The sequence below is a fragment of the Suncus etruscus genome, chromosome 1 (assembly GCF_024139225.1).
Source record: "Suncus etruscus isolate mSunEtr1 chromosome 1, mSunEtr1.pri.cur, whole genome shotgun sequence".
Taxonomy (NCBI): domain Eukaryota; kingdom Metazoa; phylum Chordata; class Mammalia; order Eulipotyphla; family Soricidae; genus Suncus; species Suncus etruscus.
The window spans coordinates 20,927,311-20,936,611 of NC_064848.1; positions in this window are offsets into that span (position 1 = coordinate 20,927,311).

The window sequence follows — 9,301 nt, forward strand, 5'->3', positions numbered from 1 at the left end:
CCTTGCTTCATCTATACAGTCACTCATATTACTAAAATTTTTCAGATTGATCATTATTCACCTTAACAGTATTTATTACAAATCTTTTACATGATACTTTAAGTTCAAAAACATTTGTAGTTCACAACTAGTTTAATTTTTAAATTTTTCCTTTTTCTTAAAATAATTTTAATAATTTAATGAATTAATATTTTCACATGGAATCATATGTTATTTGAATCATCTTATTCTCTGTCCAAATGACTGTTCTTTGAATAAAAATGTAAATCCTTGGCACATAGTACAAATGCCACAGGAGTTCTGGGAGGTTAAGATAATTCAATAATGTGCTGCATTTGAACTTCTTATGATAGTATGCAGATAAACCAAAAAGGTGAGGTTCACTTTTATTTCTGAGAGCATTGACTATAACAGAGAGCAAATTTAAAATTATTTTGCTACTGCCTATTTCCAAATCTATTCTTTGAAATGCAGCTTTCAGGATTGAGGATGCATGTGAATTAATCAACACCAGAAGTTGGCTACTGATCAAGCAAAACGCTATGCAATCAGAAATCTAATGAAAATTTTTAGTGGAAAATAATAAAGCAGAAAAATAGCTCCCTCCTCTAAAGATGGAATGAAGCATGATTAAATGGTATGAATACAATTTTAAAGTTTTAAAAGTGAAAGCATATAATTTACTTAATTCAGGTAGATTTATTAACTTAAACAATATTAATAAAGTACTTTTTAAAAGGCATATTTTAGACGTGGCTAAAATAACAAAAATTGTTTCTAAAATTTAGATGTTAATAATTTTTCTAAAATAATTAGACATTATTTGTTTTCTTAACTTTTTCAAAAACTCTGAGATCTTAATTGTTTTCATAACTGATTTTTCATAACCTTTGAGTTCTTATTTATGTTACTGATCAGATAACTTTTCCTCTTCGGACTTTAGGACTGTGAATTTCAGCACATTTTCTCAATAAACACCATCATAAAGTGACATGAATTCTAATGAAGTCATGTAAAATTTAAACATAGGTTTAGAATATTATTGACCAAAAAAGGGCTATAAAAAGGTAAATAAAATACTAATTCATAATAATTAATAATTAACAATTATTAATAGCAATTACTAACAATAATTAACAAGAAGATATTTAAATTCAAGAAGAATAATATCCTAAGGTGTGATGTGATACACATGAGATGACATTGAAGTATTGACAAATTCAAAAATGAAAATTTAGTAATTATACCATTTTTAGGAGAGCTAGAGAAAGCCTACATACAATACTCTAACCTTGCTGATTCCTAGGCATTTAGCCTATTACACTGGGATCTTGGTAACACATAAAGGACAGTCACCATTTCAATGCTAGTGCCAACACATTTAGTTTGGTAAGAAAAACACTGCTTTCCATGTATGTTTAAGTAGTACAGACACATAATATTTAAACAAATCCACAGTTCTATGCATGAAATTTGATGCTCAATCATTATGAAACAGGCTAAGATCCAGGATTTTTTTCTGCCAAAGGAGTTTAAAATATATTTCCAAAGCATCTTGGCTGGAAAACTTACCACTTAAAAACGGTTAGTTGATAAAGTTTGGTTTGCAAACTTTTGCGAGAAAAACTAGTTCTCAGGATTAGTTAAGATCCTAAAGGCAAACAGACAATATAAGTGACTTTCAGATTAAAGCCAGGTGTGCGTATGTGTGTGTGCATATGTATATACTTGGGACTTATTGTTTGAACTTTCCAATTTGATTATGGAGCAAAGTAAAATAATAATTGGTTCTTGTAAACCTGGACTCTTAAAATTACTGAGGATATACTAATCTCCGCATTGCTCAAAAATACCTTGGCTTGAATTTTTACCTTGAGAATAATTTGGAGACAGATATCATTTACCAACTAAGCAAATGGTATTTTCTAGGCATATATCACTCCCACTGTGGCGAAACCTTTAAATCCAGTTAATCACATCCTAGCAGGTTCAAAATGTGACTCTCCTATGCCAGAACACTTTACAGTTACCTTGTAGCTCTAGCTCCTTCCACTACTTCCAACCCACTTACATTTACTTTCGTTTTTTAAGTCAAAGTAAATTAGTTTTGTTGGTAGTTATTCTATCTGACTTGCATTTGGCAATTCCCCGAGGGATTAAATTTCAGAATTGCCATCTAATTGTTGTATTTCCCACTATGGACTTTAGTCTGCAAACAACTTTGTAGTTGAACCTACTCCTACCTCTCTACTGAAAGTGTTTTGGAGATCTCCTTGACATAGCAAATTACCTCTAAAGCACTTGAAGAAAAAGTTGAAGAGAGCTAATAGCTGGTTCCCTTCTCTCAAGAAACTTACAATGAACTGTTTTAGATAAGACACCCAAAGGAAATGAGTGTAACATTATCATGAGTTATGCTAGGAATTCCAGGAAAAATGAATGATAAATGCTTTGTGACAAAGTTAACAAGGGAAACTTCTCTTTGAAGTAATCAGAAATCAATGATTATAATAAGCATTTTCAGGAGTCTACAAGTGATATATTTTATCCATATAAATAAATATGAAAAAACATAGTGGTTTTAGACAATATTAACCTATAACTTCTCAGTTCTATAGAACAGGAATCTAGTATGGGTCTCTACTGATTAAAAACAATGTATAAGCTTTTGAAAGCTTCAAAGAAGAATCTACTTTAGGATAATTTAGGTTAACAGGATTTAATTCTATGTGGTTATAGAATAGAAGATACTATGTTTTCCTGATCATGATTAGAACTACCTATATCTCCAAGAATCTCTCTTCATTCTTTAAACCTGCTTCCTGTATTTCAGATATAGAAATGGTATGAATATAAATGGTATAAATGATCACATGTCTTGTGCCTACAATTCTGTTGCATCTTGCCTGTCTTTGCTGTCCATGTCCTTTTATCATATCCACCTGGATATTCCAAGATGCACATCTTCCAATAAAAGTTCACCTGATTAGAAAATATAGTGATATAATTCTACAGGCCCTACTCATCGAACACATTCAAGCAAACTCGTATTCCCTTGCCCTTTCCTCCTCTCTTTTCACTACTTTCTTTTTTACTTCTTTCTTTCTTCTCTTTTTCTTTTTAATGTATTTTCTCTTTTCTTCTTTCCTGCCCCTTCCATATACTTTCCCTTTCCCCCCCCCTTTGAAATCTGACTATCCCTTCACTCCTCAATCCCATCCAGATTTCCCACCTTATTAAAACTCTTCACCCTCAGTTCTTAATCTATTAGGCATCAAGACTGACCTCCTACCCCAATGAACCAGTACCCAGCACTCAACAGAAGGGACAACCAGTTAAACCCACACCTCGTCCCCAGCAAGAAAAGGCAACCAACTCCCCTGCTGACTCAAGCTGCGTGGCCCTCCTTATCAACTCTACCTAACGTGGACTGTTACTTGAAACCAGACTCAGCTCTAAAATTATCCCAAAAACAAGAACTCTTCCCAAGACCTCCCGCCGCAAAGCTTTTGCTTTGTGTGTGATGAAAAAGCACACGGGAATCCACACACCACAAGAAAATCTCAAAAGACAATGGGGAAACCTATACTTCCTGCTTTTCCCCAAATGTAAGATAGTCTATACTCTATAGCATCATTTTATTCCTTTAATTACTTTTTGTTTCATTTTCTTTAAATCTTTGTTCCTTTTATATATATTATATTATATTATTATATTATATTATTATATTATATTATATTAATTTATATATCATATTTATATATGTGTGTGTAAGCACATATATTTTTATTTCTATTTTTATCTTTTTTTGGGGTGTGTGTGACCTGTTTCCGTTTTCTTCTTTTTCCACCCCCAAATGCACCGGCAATATAATGTAGCACCATTTCCCCCTGCAAAGTCACACACTAAAAACAGGGGGAAATCTTACGTATAAAAATGAGCTCTTATCTACTAGGGATAAGAACTCATACTTGTTTACAATACAGGGACATCTCCCACCTTGAAAATATGTCATGTGGACCCAACTTAGACCCCAGGTGATTAGACACCATCCGTCCAGCCTTGAACCCTGGATCCCAGACATAGAAACAACACAGTTCTTCACGACAGCTATAGGAAACAAATCCCATCCGGGACATCCTTAATACTGCTTGGACACCAACAAGTGCCAGCTTTAATATGATATCCTGACAACAAGGAAAATGGGAACAACTTGACCTAAGAGCAGGTTATCCTACCCCTCCAGCTGACGATAAGACAAAATCAGAAGACATGTCACCCTTTGGTCTGTCCAAAAGCCAAGATCACATTTTACAGATAACTGGCTGATAGAACCATGACCGGACTGTATGTATTCTGTGACCAATAAAAAAGCCCTAATCTAGGGTTTGAGCTACGACCTGCACAACAACCATGATCTCCTGTTCCAAAGGTCTGTCTGAGACAATTGCAACAGATTGGGTCTTCTGGAAACATAACAAAAGACACTATCCTAGGCTCCATCCTAGGATCAGTGCAAAGACCAAGACCACGAACCACAGAAGACAGATTAAAATGACACTGAGGGAATAGAACTTCTAGAACCACAAAGAAAGGCTTCATCATAAGTTCCACCCCTTGACCTGTGCAGATACCAAGATCTCTAGATACAGAGATCTAATTTTATCACCCAGGACGGAGCAGAAGTCTTCCAAACTCCACAAAAGCACCGAGGGGAGAGTAAATGAACCTGAACTGAGTCTATAGTTAATCCCATGACAATATACTCCAAGGGTGGAGAAACCCTGTATATCTTAGGCCAAGGGAATTTTTTTTCGAATGACCCTAATATTTAACTGTGCCTGTGCAGGAGGAAAAAAAAGAAAAGCACAAAACATTTTGTTAATCTATCTAGGTTTTGTCGATTTCTTCATTTTGGTATGGTTATTGAAGTTGTCTCCATTTACATTTATTTACTTATTTTCTTCTTTTCTTTTCTTTCTTTAGGTGCTCTGCCATGTTTTTATCTCAAGACATGGCTTTTATGCAGTGCTTATCTTTATTGTTGGAGTGCTCACTGGATATTTTATTTGACACTTCTTTTTGTATTGTTGAAGTGTTTCATCTTCTTTTTCCCCTTCGTCTCTCAAACCGATGATGAGAGCCTCTAGAAGGACTCTGCCCATTTTCGGCGTATTTGATTTTTACCCCAGTTTATCACTTTTCTCTTCTTCAAACAAAACCACATAACTTGAACTATCTAGTCCCGCCTCCCAGTTAGAGGGGGAAACAAGGGAGGTACCAAGACCAAAACAGGTGTAGGACCACTAAGGAGTAAGCTAGGCTCAGAGAGGACCACGTATTCTAGCAGCCCCGGGGGTGAGGGAGGAGATATGGGAGGTAGGATGGGAACGGAGGTGTAGGGAGGATAATTCAGTGATGGAAATCCCCCTGATATTATGTTAATATGTACCTAAAATATTATTGTCAACAATATATAAGCCACTATGATCAAAATAAAAATTATATTTAAAAAAGCTTGTATAAATAAAATATTAAAACAAAAAAAGAAAATATAGTGATACAACTTACTTCGAGTCATGTTTCAAGGGTATAAAAATAAAGGTGGGGGACAAAAAGTTCTACCTATTAGTGTGTTATTATGATGCCATGAGTTAGAAAGTGAATGGAATTCTGAAGATAGTAAAGTAGAATTAAAACCAGATCTATTTTAAACAAATGAAGAAAGTTCAAATTAAGTTTGAAAAATAGCATATAAATCAGAGTCTATGAGTTCCTCAAAGTCTTTATCTAGAGGAGATAATAGTATACTTGCAATATAATGATGATACAGTGACCAATATGTAACATTGATAATCAGTATTATTTTATGACCTAAGTTTGATAGGGTGTTTTATATTATGAATTTCACAAATTAGTACATATTATGAGTATTAAAATTTTTCAAGCAAGCTCTTTTTCCCAATTTGTTAAAAAAAAAGAATGCCCCCCATTACTATGAGAAGCCCCAGAAGGCACAACCACCACCATGTAAATAATGGCTTAGCTTCACCACTATTCTTGGAAGAGGTGTAAGACAAGACACTGAAACTCAAGGAATGTACTAGTCTACAGGCTGATAACTTTGTGGTGCCCTCATGAGGGGCAAAACCCCAGTAACCACATCCACACCCCATAGCTGCTGCCATGCAAACTGCCCAACTTCATTGCTTCACTACCAAATTCTGCAGACATCAAGTTAACAAAACTTCAAGGTACACTGATTTCCTGGCTGACTTTTTGGCTGATTTTCCATTGGGAGGAAAATGGGCTGGAAATAGATCTGGCTCTATAGTTCCTGGAACTCTTGGAGGTTACGGCTGAGTAACATCTGCAAACTTTACAATATTGATAGACCATTAAGAACATAGAAAATTAAATAGAAAGCAGCATAGAAGCCAACTAAGTTCAATAAACAAAAACAATAATAATACAAAAGCTAGGCTAGAAATAGTTCAGTTCCATGACTTTCATAGTCCCATTATGAGACGAGTACTTTCACCAATTTTATCTTGTTATAGGGAGGTTGCTAAAAAAAAAAAAAGTTCAGTGGAAAAAAAATGAAAAACTAAGTTCTTAGATTGAGGAATTTGGGAAGACAGGAAATAACATCTGTTAATGGAATCTTCTATTTTTTGAATTCATTTTAAAGGTTTAGCAGCAAAGATGACTAAAACCTTGGATGGTTTTGGAAGTTAAATATAGTTGTAGATGCTTCTTTTTTATTAAAATGCCTAAACAACTGAATAAATAAATGGAATATAGAGTGAAATACAGAAGTTGTTAAAAGTGAATAACTACATTGTTTGCATTCTAGAAAATCAGTCATTTAAAGGAAGGCTAGAATGAAGAATGAAGGAGGGAAGTAGAAAGCCTGTCTAGAGTACAGGCGAGGGTTGGGTGGGAAGAAGGGAGATTTGGGGCATTAGTGATGGGGATGTTGCACTGATGAAGGGGGGTGTTCTTTACATGACTAAAACCCAACCATAATCATGTTTGTAATCAAAGTGTTTAAATAAAAATATTAATTAAAAAAGAAAAAGAAAAACAATCTTATTCACATTAGTGCCACAGAAACTCAAATACCTTGGAGTCAACTTAACTAAAGAGATGAAGGACATATACAACGAAAATTACAAAACGCTGCTTCAAGAAATAAAATAGGAGACAAGGAATTGGAGACATATACCCTGTTTATGGATTGAGGGGAATGACCCTCAGTTTGACAGTACTGGGTGCAACCAAATTTTTGAGAGAAGCAATGATGACAAAAAGCATGCTAACTACCGTAAGATTATATAAACACGAAGGTCTTAAATTACCCTGAGAACTTGGAATTTCCTAGGATGGATAAGGAATGGATTCACAGATGATCTCAGAAGAAAATCTGAAAAGATTACAGTCTGTGACACTGGGGCTCTCTGATCACTTTCAACTTCACTTTTCTTTTAAAGACTTTTTACAGTGGTAGACAGAAACTGACTGAATTTACATCACAAAGGGGCACAGGTTTCCAGTACGCAGGCATTAAAATAAAAAAATCTAGTTTTGTCTAATGTAATCAAAGTGACTTTTAAAAATGGAAAGAGATGCAAAGAGTAAGAACAAATGTAATAACCAAAGTAAGATATATCAGTGCCCTTCTGATAATTTAGAAGCACAAAGGGGCCACTAATCAGGAGATGTATGAGAAAGCAAAAAATGTCAAGAAAATAAATGTTAACTAAGAATACTCAGAAAAGAATAAAACTCTGTTGGTTGATACTGAGATTTAACCCAATAAGAATCATGCAAGACTTTTCTGTTACAGATCACAAAATGAAAATTTATGATCTTAAGTCATGGCATTTGTGGTAATTTTCTATAGGAAACCAGTTAATATGACCTTAAGTCAACTCACAATGTAACCTTGGTGGAAAGCTCCTAGGATGGTTATTAGGAAGGCAGCGCTCACTTTGGATCTTTTTTCATGTAGAAGGATTGAATAGACACATAAGGAGGTCAAGAGGGAAACACATTCTCAAGTCCAAGTGTGCAGCAGAGATTCGAGATCTTCTCCTACAGACTGAATTCAGTTACCAGTGTCTTTTATTTGCATAAAGGATATTTAAAAATAAATTAATGCCTTGCAAACTTGTAAATGTTTCACTGAACTTTAGGAATTGCAATTATTTTGGAAAAAAATATGGAGCTGTTTCCACATTGGCATACTCATGGGAGTGGCATGTTGACTCATTTTGTTGGTTTTTAGCATATCATCATCATCATCAATCATCATCATCATTTAAACCTCTGTCATCTACATTCCACCCCTATATGGCCCTGTATGCAACACATATCTCTAGTATACTTGTATATAATACACTATTCATGGCTAACTTGATTGCAGTAAGATATTAGACTGAATCTAGCCAGATCCATGGCTTTCATCATTTTGATAGCAAATAATACTTTCAGTTATGTTATGGAAAATTTCTCAGAGGTAAAACAGTTTTTTTTCTTTCTTTCATTTCTTCAAAATTCTTAGATTAAGCAGCACCAAGTAATACTGATAATAGTATCTGACAGGGAATTTTAAGGCCAATTTATCACAGATTTTGGTGACCTAAAGTTTTACTCCCTTTTAAACTATCTAAATCTGACTCCAGCTGATAAGGAGGTTTTCAAAGTGATATGAAATCAATTTGGAGTACATTTAAGATGTTAAGTAATGAGCTCAAACAAAATGTCAAAAGGCTCAACAATGTTTTCATGTGCTAAGAGACAAGGTTTAGGGAAATAATTGGGCACTTTTATTAGATTAACAACATGCAAGCTCTGACATCATCTGTAATGTGATATGGTGTTACAAAATGCACTGAGGAATTCTGATGTGATAATTGTTATGTTTGGCTGTATAACGAACATATCTTTTTACTCATATCTGAATGCTGATAATTGAGGCCAAAATTTTTGGAATAGATACTTTACAAGCTCACACTTGAAATGGCTCTGTATAGTGATAGGATGTCATAGATATGGGAACAAGAAGAGAATTGACTCACAAAAGGGTCAGTGTCCTAAGTGGCTGAGCAGGAATTTACCTTTTCCATCACAAGCTCTGGACTCCACCACACAATGTAGTGAATAAAACGCCATGGAGAAGCAAGGAAGAGGCCCAGCCGGGTTTTTGACATGGCCTCTGTGGGTGTGATGGATGTGTAGAAATCGAACCCTTCCTAGGGGGGGTCAGGTGGCTCTGGCAAGACAAAGAGCACAAACA